Source organism: Centropristis striata, chromosome 6, assembly GCF_030273125.1.
Source record: "Centropristis striata isolate RG_2023a ecotype Rhode Island chromosome 6, C.striata_1.0, whole genome shotgun sequence".
In the NCBI taxonomy this organism is placed as follows: domain Eukaryota; kingdom Metazoa; phylum Chordata; class Actinopteri; order Perciformes; family Serranidae; genus Centropristis; species Centropristis striata.
Window position 1 is genome coordinate 40,807,085 of NC_081522.1, and position 19,839 is coordinate 40,826,923.

Sequence of the window (19,839 nt, forward strand, 5' to 3'; positions counted from 1 at the left end):
CTGCTGGAAACCTTCCTCCTCCTGGTTGGCTTCTTATCTGTTGAGCCTCTGGATGTTCTCCTAACATCCCGCTGCTCTGCTGGCAGGAAGGTCGAGGCAGGAAAAGCCCCGAGCCAAGCCGAGGACCTCCACTGTGTCTTCTCTCTCTCAGATACATTACTGGGACATTCTTACATTTCTCCGTAGATACCGGAGCTCATACTGGCCTCTAGTTGCCTTCTGGCTCCGTGAGCGGAAAGCTAAAAAGTCTCTAAGAGCTAACTGCTGTCTGTCTGCAGCTCATCTCTCACTACGGTTACATGAGACTAGAAAAAAACAAATTATTGCCTTAATCTGACTATAACTGGACAAAACGTGTAAACGTGTTAGTCCGACTGATGTTGGAGTTCTCCAACTCCCATCAGGATGCCCGGATAATTGGATTGGAATAGGATTTACACCGGCATGTATGAAAGAACAACGCATGTGCGCATGACCTCGGAACAAAAACACCTAAAATAGCCGGTTGCATTAGCCGGTCGCATTAGACAGTCGCAGTAGCCGGTCACATTAGGGTCGCAGTAGCCGTTCACATTAGCAGGTCGCAGTAGCCGGTCACATTAGGGTCGCAGTAGCCGGTCGCAGTAGCCGGTCACATTAGGGTCGCAGTAGCAGGTCGCAGTAGCCGGTCACATCAGGGTCGCACTGCAGTCCGTGGCCTAGAGGTTAGGGATCGGACTCGAATCCCGGTACTGACAGGTCTAGGACTGAAGTGCAAAAACCACTTGAGCAAAAACACCTAACCCCCCTGCACAGCTCCCCGGGCGCAGTAATGTGCTGCCCACTCCTCCTTGCATGGTGTGTTCAAAAAAGGATGGGTTAAATGTAGAGATTGAATTTCCCCATTGTGGAATCAATAGTAATCTTCTTTTTCTTCAGTAGCCGGTCACATTTGGGTCGCAGTAGCTAGTCGTATTAGGGTCACAGTAGCCGGTCACATTAGGGTCGCATTAGCAGGTCGCAGTAGCCGGTCGCATAAGCCAGTCACAGTAGCCGGTCACATTAGCAGGTCGCAGTAGCCGGCACAAATTGTTGAACTGAGGTCAACAGAAAGGCACCATATTAACCTACTGAATCATCGCCCAGTGTTGAGGAGGAGGACACGTTCTGTCAGTGATACGATTTTTTCAAATGTGCATGTAAACTGGGACAAGGACTGGTCCTTTTTTATATCTATATAATGTTATATATAACTTTATTGACACGTTGCCATGGATACGCATTGTTCTGCTTCTGTCCTGATGATGGCTTGCCTTGTTAGTGACCTGTCAATCAAAGGTAGCCCCGCCCCAAATCACACGATTCTTTATCTTCTATTTTCTTCTAAATGGAGCCATTATTAGAACTATTAGTATCAAATTGTCTTGAAGAAGATTGTTTACTAGTGATTGAGACCATAGTGTTGTCCTAAAAAACATTTCTGAGGGAATAAATTAAGTGAGAAGTTTTCTCATTTTGTATGGAAATGAATGGACCGAAATGCTTCTGCAGCCAAACTTAGCGCCCCCTGCTGGAATTTATAGTAGAATGCAGCTTAAGTCACTTCCTGGTTTGCCTCCCTGCTCAGACCAGGAGGTTGCCGCCTGTTTACAGCGGACAGTGAAATACAGACTCATAGCTTGTTTTTCACTGACCTATATTGACGATTTTCTTGGCTGTATGAACCCACCTGGTGGAGATGTGCGCTTTTCTTTTAATTCGATGCAATAACTGCTAAGATAAACAGCTCTAGTGTAGAAGATGTGAAGTTGTCAGTAGAGCTCCTAACACTGACTGACAGGAGAACTCTCTGACCTCGTTGGTTTCTAGAAGCTGTGAAATTTCAGCTTAGCCGCGACTCAGAACTGGATCCATAAATCCATCAAATCATCTCTGAGGAACGTCAGGAATGGACAGAAATAAAGAGTGTGTGGTAGCTGCTCTGTGACATCACTGATGGATGGCCGGCACAGCGTTCTCCTTTCATAATGTTGTTAAAATAGACTTTCATGAGCCCAGAACTCAATAAGAACATTGATTTATGGAGCTTCCTGTGGATCTGCATGGAGCAAGAAGAAGAATGGGCCAACACTCACATCCCTCAGTCACAGCAGGCTGTTATACATATATATTTACATATACAATGATATATAATATGATTATTACAGAGCAAGGTTATTATAGTTAACGAAAACTAATGAAATAACAAACTAGAATTAAAAAAAACATTTTCGTTAACTGAAATAAAAATAAAAAAAAGTTTTTAAAAAAAACAACAACAAAACAACTACAACTAATAAAAACTAAACTAAAACTAAGCATTTTCCCAAAAATAAAAACGAATTTAAATTAGCAAAGTCACTCTAAAAATTCATTAAAACTAACTGAATTTGAAAACAAAAATTGACAACAAAATTAAATGAAACTAATGAAAAATACCAAACTATTACAACCTTGTTACAGAGACAGACACGACACCAACAGGAGGCTGTTATACACATATATTTATGTGTGTGTGTGTGTGTGTGTGTGTGTGTGTGTGTGTGTTTAAACGCCGTCATGTTAACCAACCTGACATTAAGGTTCCTCTCCTCTCATCTGCTCGGCTGTCTGTGTGGGACGTCGCATCAATATGACTGTTACACACACAGACAGCCGTACACCCTCAACAAACAGCTGTTCTTCATCTCTCTCTCTCACACACACACACACACACACACACATACACATATACACAAACACATATACACATATATACACACACACACACACATACAGACACACACACACACACACACACACCCACACACACACACACACACACACACACACACACACACACACACACACACACACACACACATATACACATATACACACATACACATACACATACACATACATATACACACACATACACAGGTAGTCTCACACACACATACACACACACATATACACATTTACACACACACACACGGGTAGTCTCACACACTCACACACATACATACACAGACACATATGCACACAGAAACATACACACACACACACACACACATACAGAGGCAGTCACACACACACACACACACACACACACACAGACAAACACACACACACACACACAGGACTGTAAATCACTTTGTGTTTAGTAAAGTCTATCAAACAGACAGTAAACAGCTGATGTTCCTCTGTTACATTACAACTTTATCTCAATATTTATAAATATATATTAATATGTAATAATATTCCAATGTTACAATTTATTTATCAGAAGCTTTTAGACAAAACGACTCATCTGAAAGTTCAGATCTGTCAGAAGTCTCTCAGAAGGATGTTCAGTAACCTTTTCCTGTCAGGAACCTTCACAATAAGAGCATGTAGGTCACCCAGGTTTCTGTCTGTACAGTATATAAATATAAATATCTAGATATTTATAGAGTATAGAATTGATCCTTGGAGCTCCTGTTAATCTGATCCCTGAGATGGAGCTGCAGCCACAAAGACTTTTTAAATCCACCTCCAGAAACTCTGCTGCTGTATCAGCGATCTGTGTTTGTGACGTTCGCTCGTCTAATTACTGGAAACCTCCTGGCTCCTCTGCTCCTCTTCTCCCCTCCCCCCTTACTTTACTTTTATCCTCCTGGCTCCCCATCCCTCCTCTCTCCTCCTCTTCCTCCTCCTCCTCCTCTTCCTCTCATCCCTCAGAGATCATCCTGAAACTCTCACAAACCAGATTTTCTTCCTTTTGCTCTGAATCACTTTCTGCCTTATAGCATATATATTCATTATGAGCCATAAAGTGCATATTTAACTCTTTGGAGTTTGGGGCTCTTTTGTCAGTTTTGACTCCTTTTCATTCTGCCTGTATGAACATCTCAAAAATCTTTACCATGACGTGTTGGCATCATTGTTTTCAGCACAACCTCACCGATATTACCTGATTATTATTTTCATTTTGACTTACACAATCAACATTTTGAACACAAAAAACACACTTAAAACACACAGAAAAAACAAAAAGAACAATAGAAAACACACATGAAACCACAAAAAACACATAAAAACCCACAAACACACAAAAAAAAAAAAAAACACACACAAAATTACAAAAAAACACATAAAAACACACCGAAAACACACACAAAAACAAAAAATGACAAAAAACACAAAAAAGCACATAAAAATACACTAAACACACACAAAGACACACAAAAAAACACAAAATTACAAAAAACAAACAAAAAAACCCACCAAACACATAAAAAATACAAAAAACACACATAAAAACCCACGAAAAATACACAAAAAAACCATACAAAAACGTACAAAAAAACACAAAAAAAACCACAAAAAACACTCCGAAAACACACACAAAAACAAAAAATGACAAAAAACACAAAAAAGCACATAAAAATACACTAAAAACACACAGAAAGACACACAAAAACAAACGCAAAATTACAAAAAACACACAAAAACACACACCAAACACATAAAAAATACAAAAAACACACATAAAAACATACAAAAAATTACAAGAAACACACACAAAATTACAAAAAACACACAAAGAAACACATGAAAACACACAAAAAAACGCCAAAACACAAAGAAATGACAAAAAACACATAAAAAGACAAAGAAATTCCAATAACACAAAAAAACAGTAAACACAAAAGATTGCACTAAAAATGCTGAATGCACACTGCAAAATTAGAAAAATCTCTGCAAAAAAAAAGGAAAATCATGTTTCACTTGGTCGAGGTGTTTTTTTTTTACCTTTGCTGAAAAAGAGTTGATGCATTAAATGTGGAAACTTGTGTTTTTACGTTGTGACGTCATGAAGAAGTCAGAGAGCTCCGGAGCTTTCTGGACTCCAGACGGTTAATTGATGAGTGAATTCTCAGTTCTGCAGTTTAAAGAACGTCAGCCTCGGTGTCCTTGTGGGTCCTTGGACTGTTTGTGTCTGGATGTGGCCCCTGGCCCCCCGGTGCAGCAAACATCTGGTCCAGATGTCGGGGCCACAGCTCATCTGGCCTCCTGCTCCCTCTGTTGTCGTGGAAACGGCCTCTTTAAAAGCTCATTTAGTAGCGCTGTGCGGTGGAGAAGCTTTTCTCTGTTAGTTCTGGTTGTTAAACAGTCACTCAGATCACTTTAACAAATGTCTTCTAACCATCTGAACCCATCAAGAGCTAAAAGAATGTTTTTGTTTTTTGTTGTGTTGTTTACATGCTGTTGAACAGCTGTTAGGATTTATAGCTGCATCTCAATAAATTAGAATATCATAGAAAAGTTTATTTATGTCAGTAATTCAATTCAAAAAGTGGAAATAACACATTATATAAATCCATTACACACAGAATGAAACATTCCTTGTCTCAATTTATTTAATTTATTCTAATAATAATATTAATGATTATGGCTTCTTACATTTAATGAAGACCTGAAATGCACTGTCTCAAATATGTGAATATTAAAAAAGACCAATTTTAAAAAGTATATTTAATATGGAAGTGTTGGCCTCTGAAAAGTACCCTTATGATGACTTTATCTCAAAGTTATGACTTTTTTATTTTATGACTTCTAATCTCATAATTTCAACTTTTTTTCATTTCATAATTCTTAACTTTTTTGTCTAATTTTTTACAACTTTTTTATATCTCATAATTATGACTTTTTATCTAAAAATTATGACTTTTTATCTCATAATTCCTTCTTTTTATTTCATAATTTCAAATTTTATCTCAAAACTTGAATATTACAAAAGACCAATTTTAAAAAGTATATCTTATATCTAAATGTTGTCCTCTGAAAAGAATGTCATCTATATGACTCAATACTTGGTTGGGGCTGTTTGAACTACTGAAAATTGACTTTTGCATTATTATATTCTGATGTGTTGAGATGATCCTGTATGTTACTGCAGCTCCAACACATTCACATCCTCAGAAAGCTGAACTCAGCTCCAGTGTTTCAGTGTTCCAGTGTTCTAGTGTTTCAGTGTTTCAGTGCTCCAGTGTTGGATGTTGAGGACGTTGAGATGTCAGACTGTCCAGATGTGTGACAGCTGCTCTGTTAACAGCATCATGAAACTGATCGCTCCCTCTGGGAACTCAGCTCCTGCTCCTGTTTCTGCTCCTCCTTATTGTCTCTCTGCTCCTGATGGGCCATATATTAATTTAATATCTTGTGAACAATAAACAGACGAGTGGAGAATTAGAGGAACTTAACAAAGGCAACAGTCCTGGAACACCTGAGAGAAAGTTCAGGAGCCTTTTTCATCGTCAATATCACGTCACACAGGGCTAATAGCATTGTTGCTATATTTAGCGTCTTTTCAGACCCCCTTAGCGACTATTTTTAAAGAAATCAACTGGAGACAAATCCAGCAACTTCTTCTGGTGTCATTGGAAATTTTGGAGACTCGAGGCAGCACAGTCCTCCTGCAGCAGTCTCTCTCAGCTGCATAGCCAGAGGGGATGTTAACCCCCTGTTAAGTCCAGTCTGCATATTGCTAATAGGCTAACAGTTAGCTCTGTAGCAGTACAGTGTGTATGTGCTAACAGGCTAACAGTTAGCTCTGTAGCAGTACAGTGTGTATGTGCTAACAGGCTAACAGGTAGCTATGTAGCAGTACAGTGTGTATGTGGTAACAGGCTAACTGGTAGCTCTGTAGCAGTATAGTGTGTATGCGCTAACAGGCTAACAGTTAGCTCTGTTGCAGTACAGTGTGTATGCTAACAGGCTAACAGTTAGCTCTGTAGCAGTACAGTGTGTATGCTAACAGGCTAACAGTTAGCTCTGTAGCAGTACAGTGTGTATGCTAACAGGCTAATAGTTAGCTCTGTAGCAGTACAGTGTGTATGTGCTAACAGGCTAACAGTTAGCTCTGTAGCAGTACAGTGTGTATGTGCTGCTGCTGCAGGAGGTGTTAGCTTCGTGATCTCTGTTTGTTTACAACAAGCACCAGACACTAAAAACTGTTCCTGTTGTTTGTTTAAAAGCAGTGCAATAAAATACAGATGTTTTCCCTAACATGATGAGTAATCCTGATTAATAATGGTGATTATCATTTTGGCCATAATAGTGCAGCCCTACTATAAACCATTAATAAGCAGATACCTGGCTGAATCAGCAGCTTTTAAGTGAACTTTTAAATATTTCTCCTCTCCAGCTGCTGTCAGCTCCTCTGCAGACTGAAACGTTTGACTCCTGATCAGCTAACAGACGGTGGAGGAGCAGCACTGACACTCAGCAGCTGTGCTTAAGATGAAATGTTGTCCAGAATATGTAAATGTTGTAATAGAAACTAGAAGATTTCCTCTGGGGAAATTGTGAAAGGGCCACGGGAACTACTGCTGGTGATGAGATTCTACAGAGATTTATAACAATTAATACTAGTAATGTTATGATACTATATAATATACAAGGAGCACACCTACAACAAGCATTCCTTTACAAGTATTTATTTATACAGCAACCTATGACCTTTAACCTCAACATGTGTGTGTGTGTGTGTGTGTGTGTGTGTGTGTGTGTGTGTATTTGAAGCATGTGTATCTGGAGGAGTGTGCGCGCATGTGTGTGTGCGTGTATCTGTAACTGTAATCACAGCAAAGATCAAAGGCAATCAGATCAAAGCAATCAACAGAATTAACTGACACCTGTTCCGGCATAGTGACAGCAGAGGTGGGCAGACTGTAATTTCTGGCCTCGAACAGAAAGCATTTTTGGCAAAACCATAATACCTATCATTGATCCGACTTCACTTTGAGCGCCCTGAGTTCTTCCTGAACGTCTACATATGATTTTTTTGTGAAGAAAAATGAAAAAATAGCTTTGTTAGAGTGATCTAAAAAAACTGTTACATCTCCCTTTTTCAGAAATCTTACTTCGTTTTTAATATGGGAGCCAATGAGGCTGTTGGTGGCGTTGGTGGATCATCTGTGCGTCCTACGCCCAAACTATAACTCTGACAGCTTTACCAGAGGATTGTGAGGGAGAAGACTAATTTTCCTACGTTTCTATGTATAAATTATTTCTGTAGAGTGGAATTTGCGGCCTGGAGCGCAGTTTACAAATTTATTTTTTGACAGTTTCTTCTCTCCCTCTACACTCTGGCGATGATGTCACACACTGTGACACGAACATTCCGTGCAATACACACCCATTATAATCTCAGAATTTCTCCAAAAATGATCATGGTCATTGAACAGGGATTGATAAAAAACTATATGACCTATCGAAACGTGGATTAATACACCGATACACAAGACTTGTGTCTACTGTTTAAAGTTTAAATGGAGTCTCTAGGTGAAATTATGCTGGAGAAGTAGACGTTTGAAAATCTCCAATTATTGTTCTTTTTCACTCATTTTTTTTCGGCTGTCCCATTCACTTCAATGCAAAATTTTGGGCAGTTTTTCAAAATTTCATATTCCGTAGAGAACATTAATAGCACACCGATCCCGATCAAACCGCACGTTTTGAGTGAGATCAGCTGATCTCTGATCACAATGAGAACAGGATGTTTCTCTTTTAATCCCAGCTGTCAGCCTCCTGAACCTGCACCTCCTCTCTGATCCTCCTCCTCCTCACTGTCAAACACTCCTACTAGCTCTCTCCTCTCTCCTCCCTCCTCTCTCCTCCCTCCCTCCTCCCTCCCTCCTCCCTCCTCCCTCCTCTCTCCTCTCTCCTCCCTCCTCCCTCCTCTCTCCTCCCTCCTCCCTCCTCCCTCCTCCTCTCTGTCTCTCATTCATGCAGCAGCTTCGTATCGTTTGTCATGTTTCTGTTCGTCTCCTCGCTGCTGATCTGTAAGTAGTTCACCACCTCTCTGTTGTTTACTCTTCACCTCCCTGCTCCTTCTCCTTCTCCTCCTCCTTGTCCTTCTCCTCCTCCTCCACCTCCTCTTCCTCCTCCTGCTCCTTCTCCTCCTCCTTCTGCTCCTCCTCCTGCTCCTCAATACTTGGTTGGGGCTATTTGACTACTGAAAATTTACTTTTCCATCATATTATAATTCTAGTTCCTCCTCCTCCTCATCATCATCATCCTCCTCCTGCTCCTTCTGCGTTAGATGGAATGAGGAAGAGGAGGAGGAGGAGGAGGAGAGGAGGAGGAGGAGAGGAGTCTTGATGATCAGGTGTCTCACATGTTAATGAAACGTCTTCATACATGGAGGAGCTGCAGCTTCTCAGTCAAACTTTAGTGATTTGGGACGATGAAAGTGTGTGTGTGTGTGCTTGCATCTTAACCTTTTGGAGACAAAGATGGATGTTTATGTTTATTTCTTTATTATTTTCTACGGTTCCTGCTGAGTGTTTGTAGTGTTTTTGTGGAAAGCAGCTTAAAAACTGTTGAAAGAGAAGAAAGGAAGAAAGGAGAGAAGGTTAATCTGCTTACAGGAAGTGGCTCTGTTCCCGCCACAATAAAAGGATTTTGATCATGGACCCTGAGAGTGAAAGAGAGAGAAATACTCTGTGATACTCTGTTCTGATTGGTCCTCACTCAGCAGTCAAACTAATACAACTTGATTTGTAGCTCATCCGTTTATTTTTGTCGCATATATAAATATATATCTATAGTGTGTATTGGATAATCCCGCCCCTCCTCCAACACATTTCTGTTTAATCAGCTCTGAGCAGCTGACCATGTCTCTGTTTCTGTGACTCAATCCATTTACATATCGGCACAGTTCAACCTGAGCTCAGTCAGCAGGTGGATTAAAACATGAAGCTACACTGTAAAAAACGCTTAAAATAAGAAATTAACTCTTAAAACCAGATGAATTAAAGCTGCCAGCAGTGATGAACTGGCCCGAGCAGAGTGACCTGATGATTATTTAGTTCTTACCAAGATAAAAAAAAACTTTAGATTTAGAAGTGTTAGATAATTATCTTGTTTTAAGAGTAAATTCCTTATTTTAAGTGTTCAACATGCTCATTTCTAGAATTAATAATCTTAATTTAATTTATCTTGTCAAGGTAAATTATCTGTCCATGCAGCAAGATCATTTCCCTCAGATTTACTGTTTGATCTGGTTTTTAGACACACATTTTTTTGTAGTGTAAACCTGAAGTGATGCACTGATGTAGGACATCAGTCTTAACCGATCCCTGATATCTGCTGACAATTTTTTTGGGCCGATTCTTGAAGCCGATATTGCCTTTTCTCCCTCTATTTACATGATAAAAATGACACAGTGATAACAAATGTTACACAAGTCTCAATTTAAATAAAAAAAGAAACATTTATTAACAAAACAAACAAAACATATTAACAGTTTAATAGTAAACAATGTGTGTGTTGTTCTAGGCCTCAGATGATCCACATACTTGATGTGTTTTTCTTTTTTCCGGCTAATTGATCGGTGAATGCACGCACGTATCGGACGAGGCCAAAACAAGGAAAAAATGCAAATATTCGTAAAACATTCGTAAATATAGTTTGTTTTTTGCTGCATGTACACACAACCTATATTGATGTTTTTCAAAGGAGAAAAGGCTGATGTGTGTTCATATAAATGGAGCTGCCACTTGTCCTGTGTGTGTGTGTGTGTGTGTGTGTGTGTGTGTGTGTGTGGCGTCGACTCCTCCATAAGCTGTGTGTGAAGTGCTGGTTTGTCTGTGGTGTTGGGCTGAGCCCTGTTGTTGTGTAAAGACTTCCTGTGTGTGTGTGTGTGTGTGTGTGTGTGTGTGTGTGTGTGAACCACAGGCTTCTCCTGTATCCAACACACCATATTTAACACAAACACTCCTTCACTTCATCACCGGCTGGAGACACAAACACATCATAAAGGTTTCACAGTTTACTGTAGTTTCTAATCTTTTCTTCACTAAATATGTGTGTTTTGTTTGTTGTTTGGTGCAGGAACCCAGTAAATAAAGAGATAAAGGCTGCCGGCTGTGTGTTGTGTAGAAACACGTGTAACCAGCTCAGTGTTGTGGTCGGTGTGACAGAGTGATGGATTCATGGAGTCACAACACCTTAATCCTTGTTGCACTAACGGCTCCATTAGTCGCTCAGAGTTTTGCTTGCACGAGACGAAGAAGCTCGTTGGGATTCCTGTTTGTGTTTCTGCTGGATGACACGTGAAGTTAATTAACCCTTTGGAGTTTGGGGCTATTTTTCTGTTTTTGGACCACTTAAAATCTTTACCATGACGTGTTGGTATCATTGTTTTCAGCACAACCTCACCTATATGACCTGATTATTAGGGCCACGGGCCAATCTCCCCAGCACTGGTCCCATCCAGCAATAGCTGTAGGGACCAGTGCTGCACTACTGTTATACTGTGGATTTCTTCTTCTTCCTCTTCCGGACGCAATTTCGTCCCGCTACTAGTTCTACAACTTAAAGAGTTGTAAGTCGCGAAAAACTGCCCAAAATTTTGCATTGAAGTGAATGGGACGGCCGAAAAAAAATGAGCGAAAAAGAACAATAATTGGAGATTTTTAAACGTCTTCTTCTCCGGCATAATTTCACCTGGAGACTCCATTTAAACTTTAAACAGTAGACACAAGTCTTGTGTATCGGTGTATTAATCCACGTTTCGATAGGTCATATAGTTTTTTATCAATCCCTGTTCAATGACCATGATCATTTTTGGAGAAATTCTGAGATTATAATGGGTGTGTATTGCACGGAATGTTCGTGTCACAGTGTGTGACATCATCACCAGAGTGTAGAGGGAGAGAAAAAACTGTCAAAAAATAAATTTGTAAACTGCGCTCCAGGCCGCAAATTCCACCCTACAGAAATAATTAATACATAGAAATGTAGGAAAATTAGTCTTCTCCCTCACAATCCTCTGGTAAAGCTGTCAGAGTTATAGTTTGGGCGTAGGACGCACGGATGATCCACCAACACCACCAACAGCCTCATTGGCTCCCATATTAAAAACGCAGGAAGATTTCTGAAAAAGGGAGATGTAACAGTTTTTTTTGATCGCTCTAACAAAGATATGTTTTCATTTTTCCTAAAAAAAAACACATGTAGACGTTCAGGAAGAACTCAGGACGCTTAAAGTGAAGTCGGATCAATGATAGGTATTATGGTTTTGCCGAAAATGCTTTCTGTTCGAGGCCAGAAATTCCACTCTGTCCACCTCTGTTACGGAACATTGGCAGTTCGTGGCAGTTCATTCTGTTGATTGCTTTGATGTGATTGGTCGACCACAACGCCTTTGATGCTTTGATGTGATTACAGTTACAGATACACGCACACACACATCCTCGCGTAAGCGCGCACACTCCTCCAGACACACATGCTTCAAACACACACACACACACACACACACACACACATTTTGAGGTTAAAGGTCATAGGTTGCTGTATAAATAAATACTTGTAAAGGAATGCTTGTTGTAGGTGTGCTCCTTGTATATTATATAGCATCATAACATTACTAGTATTAATTGTTATAAATCTCTGAATAATCTCATCATAGTGTACACACACCGGCAGTAGCCCCCGTGGCCCTTTCACTATTTCCTCAGAGGAAATTTTCTAGTTATTTTTGTCATTTTGACTTACTGGATCAACATTTTGAACACAAAAATACAAAACACACATAAAATTACAAAAAAACGCAAAATTACAAAAAAAACACACCAAAAACACTCAAAAACACACACAAAAAACACGTGGAAACACGTGAAAACACAGAAAAAAAATTACAAACAACACAGATAAAAACACAGAAATGTCTTGTCTCTGGTCTCTGGTCCCTGGTCTCTGGTCTCTGGTCCCTGGTCCCTGGTCCCTGGTCTCTGGTCTCTGGTCCCTGGTCCCTGGTCTCTGGTCTCTGCCCCTGGTCTCTGTCCTTAGCTGGTTTGGTTGTCTTTGTCAGCTGTGAGCTCAGCGTTAATGACCCTGAGTCAGCAGATTATTCTCACAGAATCCGGCCACGGAGCAGGAGGTGAAGGTGATCAGGAAGTCAGGAGGAAAGCCTCCAAACACACAAAGATAAATAATTATTCTCCAATAGGAACAGTGTTAATATGTACAGAAACTAAGGGAAAAGTTTATTGTGTTTTATCTGATTGAGCATCTTTATCATCCAATAAAAACCAGAGACAGAAGCTGAACAAACAGTACAACTGTTGAATCTCTCACAGACTGTAAACTGCAGATGTTCACATTCATTCAGAGGCAGTCGGAGCAGTAAACAGCATATTTATCTCCAAACTCCCAGACAGTCAATTACAAGGCTGTTTACTGTCAGACTGTTATTAAGGTGTCAGAGCAGCGAGTCGAGTCTCACTGAGACTCAGCAGCAGATCAGAGTCCTGCAGAGAGTGAGCAGGTAGCAGAAGATCTGCTGTCTGCTGGGAGGGTCTTCTTTCTACTGGGAGGGTCTGCTGTCTGCTGGGAGGGTCTTCTTTCTACTGGGAGGGTCTGCTGTCTGCTGGGAGGGTCTTCTTTCTACTGGGAGGGTCTGCTGTCTGCTGGGAGGGTCTTCTTTCTACTGGGAGGGTCTTCTGTCTGCTGGTAGGGTCTTATGTCTGTTTTTGGAATCCTTTTCATTCTGCCTGTATAAACCACTCAAAAATGTGTTTTCAGCACAACCTCACCTATATGAACTGATTATTATTTTTTTCATTTTGACTTACTGGATAAACATTTTGAAAAATAATTACAAAAAACACACATAACATTACAAAAAAGCACAAAAACACACAAAGTTACAAAAACCACACCAAAAACACATAAAAACACACACAAAGAACATGTAGAAAACACACCAAAATCACGTAAAAACACAAAAACACACAAAGAAATTACAAAGAACACAGATAAAAACAGGAATTGCAAAAAACACACACAAAAAAAACAGTAAACTCAAAAGATTGCATTAAAAATGCTGAATGCACACTGCAAAATTAAAAAAATCCTTACTACACTTGGTCGAGGTGTTTTTTTTTTTTTTTTTTTACCTTTGCTGAAAAAGGGTTGATGCATGAAATTGGACATGGAAACTTCTGGACTCTCTTGTCTCTCTGGTCTCTGGTCTCCGTCCTGTTTTTCCCCCCTGAAAAAAGCCTGGTTGCTGATTGGATAGAACGCTAAGCAGGATGTGACGTAGTACTCGGCGCCATTTGTAAAAGCCGGCGAAGCAGTGTTGCCAACTTAGCAACTTTGTATATAACATAATATAATATAATATGTATGTAAATATTTACTTTTCAGACCCTCTTAGCGACTATTTTTCAAGGAAGCGACTGGAGACAAATCCAGCGACTTTTTCTGGTGTTATTGGAGACTTTTGAGACTCGTTCTTACTCTTCTTAACGAGTTAAGAAAGTATCAAATCGACCGGCTCGGCCATGTGCTGTGACAAGTGTGCTGTGACTTTTCTAAGGGTTACAGCAAACGCTTTACAAATTATTCTGCAAAAACACGCCAAAATATCCCCCCAATGTAACCCTATGGAGAGGCTAGAGTGGATGACATCATCGCTAGAGTGCAGAGGGAGAGAAATTTGTCAAAAAATGAATTTGTTCTCTGGTATCTGTCTCTTTGGAATGGTTCTTTAACTGTCAGTCCTGAAATGTGAGGAATGCTCATCAGAGAGAAGCTGCAGAGAAACAAAGCGACAGCATTGTCATGTCAAGGTCTTCTTTTATCTTAATTTATGGAACGAGTTCACTGGAAACATACAGACGGCTGAAGTCTGCATGTCACAAACAACAACAAAACAACATAAACCTTTAAGATTTAAAGCTCAGAATAGAAGGAAAAAAGCAGCTTCACACATATTCTGCAGTGTTTTGCATGTGTTGGTAATTTGTGTTCGCTAATGTAAAACAACGTCTTTATTGCTGCAGAAGCTTCAGGGATTTTCTCTCCACATTCCTGTTCTGATGGATCATTTTTCCATTTGAAAAAGAATAAATAGGCTCCAGAAGAATAAATAAATAAATAGATAAATAAGGCCCAGGCTCCTGAGAGGACTGTAGCTATTTTTATCCCCCTAACAGGATGAATTAATGCAGAACTGCTTTTTAAGATCTGTGACATGGACGACGGTTTCACTTTATTATCTCAAGTTTTCCTTTGTTGCATAGCAACACTGGTGTCTGTAAAACGTCCTGAAACTGATCTGAGAGCAGCGGGAGCAGTTGAACTGACAGGAAACGGCTTTAAATCCTCCAGCTGGATTAGAAAACTGTTACTGTCCAGTTTATTTTCAGATCAGAGCGAGTGTTTATATTTAACGTGTAAAAATCACAGAATTATTTCTGCTGAGGAACTAGAACACACTGTCCCACATGGATTCTGTTCTCTGGTGGAAAAAAAAAAGTGTCTTCAGTGATAATAATGAAGAGTTCTGTATTTCTAACCTTAGGATGTTTTACAGCATTTACGTATTAAAAAAAGATCACATTTAGCACGATTTCATGAGATGTGAAATAAAATTATACTATTTATGACAATAAAAACCACAAATATGCTCAATGAACTGTTTCAGACCTGAAAAATGTAAACATAGGTTCCATATATGAGTGATTTCATGCAACATTGAGCCCAAAAATATACAAAAATCATGAAACTTGAAATAAAATGATACTATTTATGATAATAAAAACCACAAATATGCTCAATGAACTGTTTCGGACCTGAAAAATGTAAACATACGTTCCATATATGAGTGATTTCATGCAACATTGAGCCCAAAAATACACAAAAATCATGAAATCTGAAATGAAGTTATACTATTTTTGATAATAAAAAACCACAAATATGCTCAATGAACTGTTTCGGACCTGAGAAATGTAAACATAGGTTACATATATGAGTGATTTCATGCAACATTTTGGGTTAAAATGAACCTTTGTGAGAAAACAGAGCAGTTTTTGGTGTCCGGCTGTGAGGTTGTGTGGCCAGGACTATGACATCACGGCCCGGCTGTCTGTCTGTCTGCTGGTGATTATCTTGTTGCATGTGTTTCACCTTGTGTACAGAGCAGATTAAACAACAGAAACACAAACAAACAGAAGCAGCGGTACAGTGTTTGTCCTGCTGAAGGTCAGAGCAGCTTCACTGTAGCAGAATAAAGCGTTTGTCTCTTTCAGATGAATTTTTTTCTCTCGTGCTAAATGTTCCAATAACTGTGATGAGCTGTGTGACGCCGTGCCAGAACAATGAGTCGCTTTGAAAACCTGCCACCGAGTTAAAAGATCTGCCTCGGGCCAAATAACAAAATGCTCTTTCTTCTTCTTGTCTCCGTCCTGCAGGATCCAGAGGAAGGTTTTGTCTTGTCACTGTCGGACTTCATGGCTGCCTGATTCACTGTGAGTTCATTCTTCCTCATGTCTTCCTCGAGGTTTTTAGTCTCTCTGTGCATCGTGTCTGTCCTATATTTGTGGATCTGTTTTGGATTGCGAGGACACATTTCTGTGCTGTGAGTGTTGTATTTGGTCCCAGTGGACCGAAGTCACGCTGTGATTAAACTCTCATTATTCTGAGCTGCTCTGCTGTTAGAAACACGACTTTCTCACAAACTCAAACTGTGTGCATGAAGCCAGCCTTCACAACTTTTTACCCTTCAGCCCCAGAAAGAGAGAAAAGTTTCAGGCTGTTTCTTTTTGTTGCTCTCTTTACATTTTTCCTCACTGTGGGCTTGTACTTGACTCCAATATATAAACATTTAAATGTAAAAGTCCTGCAGCTCTATGGAATCAGCACAATCTTAGTTAGAAGTAGGGAGAAGTTAAATCTTCTGTTGGTATACTGGCCTTCTGTTTCACTGCAATATATTCAATCTATATAAATCTATAAGTCCTGCAGCTCTATGGAATCAGCACAATCATGGCTCCAACATCACATCGCGTGACTGGGGATTTTGTAATTTTACATATTTTTTGGGATAATTTAACATCTTTTTGGGTAATTTTACATATTTTTGGGGTAATTAAAAATATTTTTGGGTAATTGTACATTTTGTTTTTTGTAATTTAACATCTTTTTTGGTAATTTTACATTTTTTTTTCTATTCAAATCAACTCAAATCAAATGACTTTATCCAGCCCTAGAAGGAGAGAAGTTTCAGGCTGTTTCTTTTTGTTGCTCTCTTTACATTTTTACTCACTGTGGGCTTGTACTTGACTCCAATATATAAACATGTAAAATGTAAAAGTCCTGCAGCTCGATGGCATCAGCACAATCTACTCTAGAAGTAGGGAGAAGTTAAATCTGTTGGTATACTGGCCTTCTGTTTCACTGCGATATATTAAATCTATATAAATCTATAAGTCCTGCAGCTCTATGGAATCAGCACAATCATGGCTCCAAGTGGGAACAACTCCAACATGTCTTTGTGCAGAATAACTCAGTTACCGCCAAAATCCACTGGGCCCGTCCGCCGCTTTTTAAACGCTGTGTGGAGGACGGACCAAATACACGACACTCACGCAACGCCCCGTGGACGGGCCCGCTGGATTATCGGTGTTAGAATGACAGTAATCAGAAAAAAGTTGAATTTCTCAGCAGGGTTCGTACGGGTGCTTGAAATCCTTGAAAATGCTTGAATTTCAGTATTTTATTTTCAAGGTTTAAAAAGTGCTTGGATTTTGAATAAAGTGCTTGTAAATGCTTGAACATTCTTACTGTATTTCTCTTCAATCTGACTATATCCAACTATAGACTATAGATAATCACATGTTCAATGTAAAAAATAATGAGTAGCCTATCTGAAATGAAGATTCAGGAGGAGATAGTTCTTGTGACTCCGCTGTGTACAGTGTGAACAGGAGTGGAGCCAGAACAGTGCCTTGTGGAGCCCCTGTACAGTGTGAACAGGAGTGGAGCCAGAACAGTGCCTTGTGGAGCCCCTGTACAGTGTGAACAGGAGTGGAGCCAGAACAGTGCCTTGTGGAGCCCCTGTACTGCTCATTAATGTCCCAGAAACACAGTTCCCCAACCTGACATACTGTGGTCTTCCTGTCAGCTAATCAGTGATCCAGGAGATGAAGGAAAGATCCACTCCGTCAAAAAAATCAAAGAACGTGATTCTAACATCAGCACCAGTTTCCTCCAGATGGGCAAGGGAACGCTGATTTGTTGTTGAATAAATGGATCGTACTTGACCCAAACTTTTACTATTTGTCCGGGAAATTAAAATCTTACGGGAAAAATCTGTAAAAGAAACGCTGTTTCCAGCCTGTCCTGTCCTCTCCTCTCTGCTCTGTGTAAACAGCCTGTCCTGTCCTCTCCCCTCTGCTCTGTGTAAACAGCCTGTCCTGTCCTCTCCTCTCTGCTCTGTGTAAACAGCCTCTCCTGTCCTCTCCCCTCTGCTCTGTGTAAACAGCCTGTCCTGTCCTCTCCTCTCTGCTCTGTGTAAACAGCTGCATCCTTCATGGCTTCAGTGTCGCTGAGAAGAAACTGCTTCATGTTTTTACCATCTGGTTGTGACATGTTGATGAAATATCACTATTTTAAACGTCTCTTTGGTTACTTTTCCTGATGGTGTTTGTCTGTTTGTCGAGCTGTCAGAGATGTGCAATCTGACTATAAATTCTGTTTTTATAGTTTCTGGCTGTGATAAATGGTGTGGGTTGTGTGTTGTGGGGGTTCACTGGGTTAACCCTGTGGAGTGTCCAAAAGCTCCAAATAATCCAGACTTGTTGCCTCCATCAGACTAGAAAACAAAGCAGCGTGGAGCCCTACTGTACATTTACCTCTAAAGTTCTGGCTGTAAACTCCATGAGGCCAGTTTCAGTTTGATGATGATATACCAAGTAAAACTGGAGACAAGCTCAAATAGATTTAGTATCAAATGATAGAACTGCATGGAACCCTCTTATATGTTAGATTTGACACCTTTGTTCACATTTACAATTCTTTATTGAGCATGATAGTGTTTTGAAAGTTAAAAAAAAGATTCAAAATCACATTTTATGTTGGACTAAAGGACTAAAAATTTGCAAAATGACCAAAAAAAACACAGAAAAATGACTAAAAAAAGACACAAAATGACCAAAAAAGAAAAAAATGACAAAAAAGACACAACATTTTCAAAAAAGACACAAAATGACATACAAGACACATAATGACCAAAAAAATAAACAAAATAACTAAAAAAAGACACAGAATCACTAAAAAAGACACAAAAAGACACATAATAAGAAGACAAAATGAATAAAAAATACACAAAATGACCAACATTGTTCCTCTAAACACACTAGACTCAAATCAAACAGAGTCCCACGAGAATAAAAACCAGAGTTGATGACAGGATCACACACAATCACAAGATCACATTTATGTTGGTTTTTCTTTGTTTCTTTTTGGTTCTAAATGTTGATCCAGTAAGTCAGAATAAAAAATATATTATTATTATCAGGTCATATAGGTGAAAAAAATATACCAACATGGTATTTAAACATGTTTTAAGTGGTGAATACAGGCAGGATGGAAAGGAGTCAGACTCTATAGAGTTAAACACTGACTGAGTTCAGCTATAAACACTGAGTTTATACTGAGTGCGTCCATATTCAGTATAATATCATGTAGATGTGTAACAGCTGCTAAAGTACTTTTGAAATGGATTCTTAATGTCCTGAGCAGCTGATGAGCAGCTGAGAGCTTCTGATGATGATGCTCGTGGTGGAACATTGTGCAAATATTAGATTATGACTTTATGTGTTATTAGCTTGCTGTGTCTTTGGGAAATGGTACTTATGATCTGCAGGAATTAGAGCTGAATGGTTCTGGATCAGTGCACGATGAAAGACTAGCAGGAAAAACTGAAGTTCACACATTAATACAGCGTTTAATGTGAATATGAATACCTGAATTTTCTCTTTTTTAAGCAGCACACTGCTA

At 39.5% G+C, this 19,839-nt stretch overlaps 1 protein-coding gene across 2 annotated transcripts in view; it reads left to right on the forward strand.

The window, feature by feature from the left end:
* The window catches only part of peak1 (pseudopodium-enriched atypical kinase 1), a 134,072-nt gene that overhangs the window by 56,831 nt on the left and 57,402 nt on the right, over window positions 1-19,839 (forward strand). For both annotated transcript variants that reach the window (XM_059334529.1, XM_059334530.1), the window contains exon 3: window positions 16,251-16,307. The gene's annotated coding sequence lies outside the window, so the exon portion shown is untranslated. The remainder of the gene's footprint in view (window positions 1-16,250; window positions 16,308-19,839) is intronic.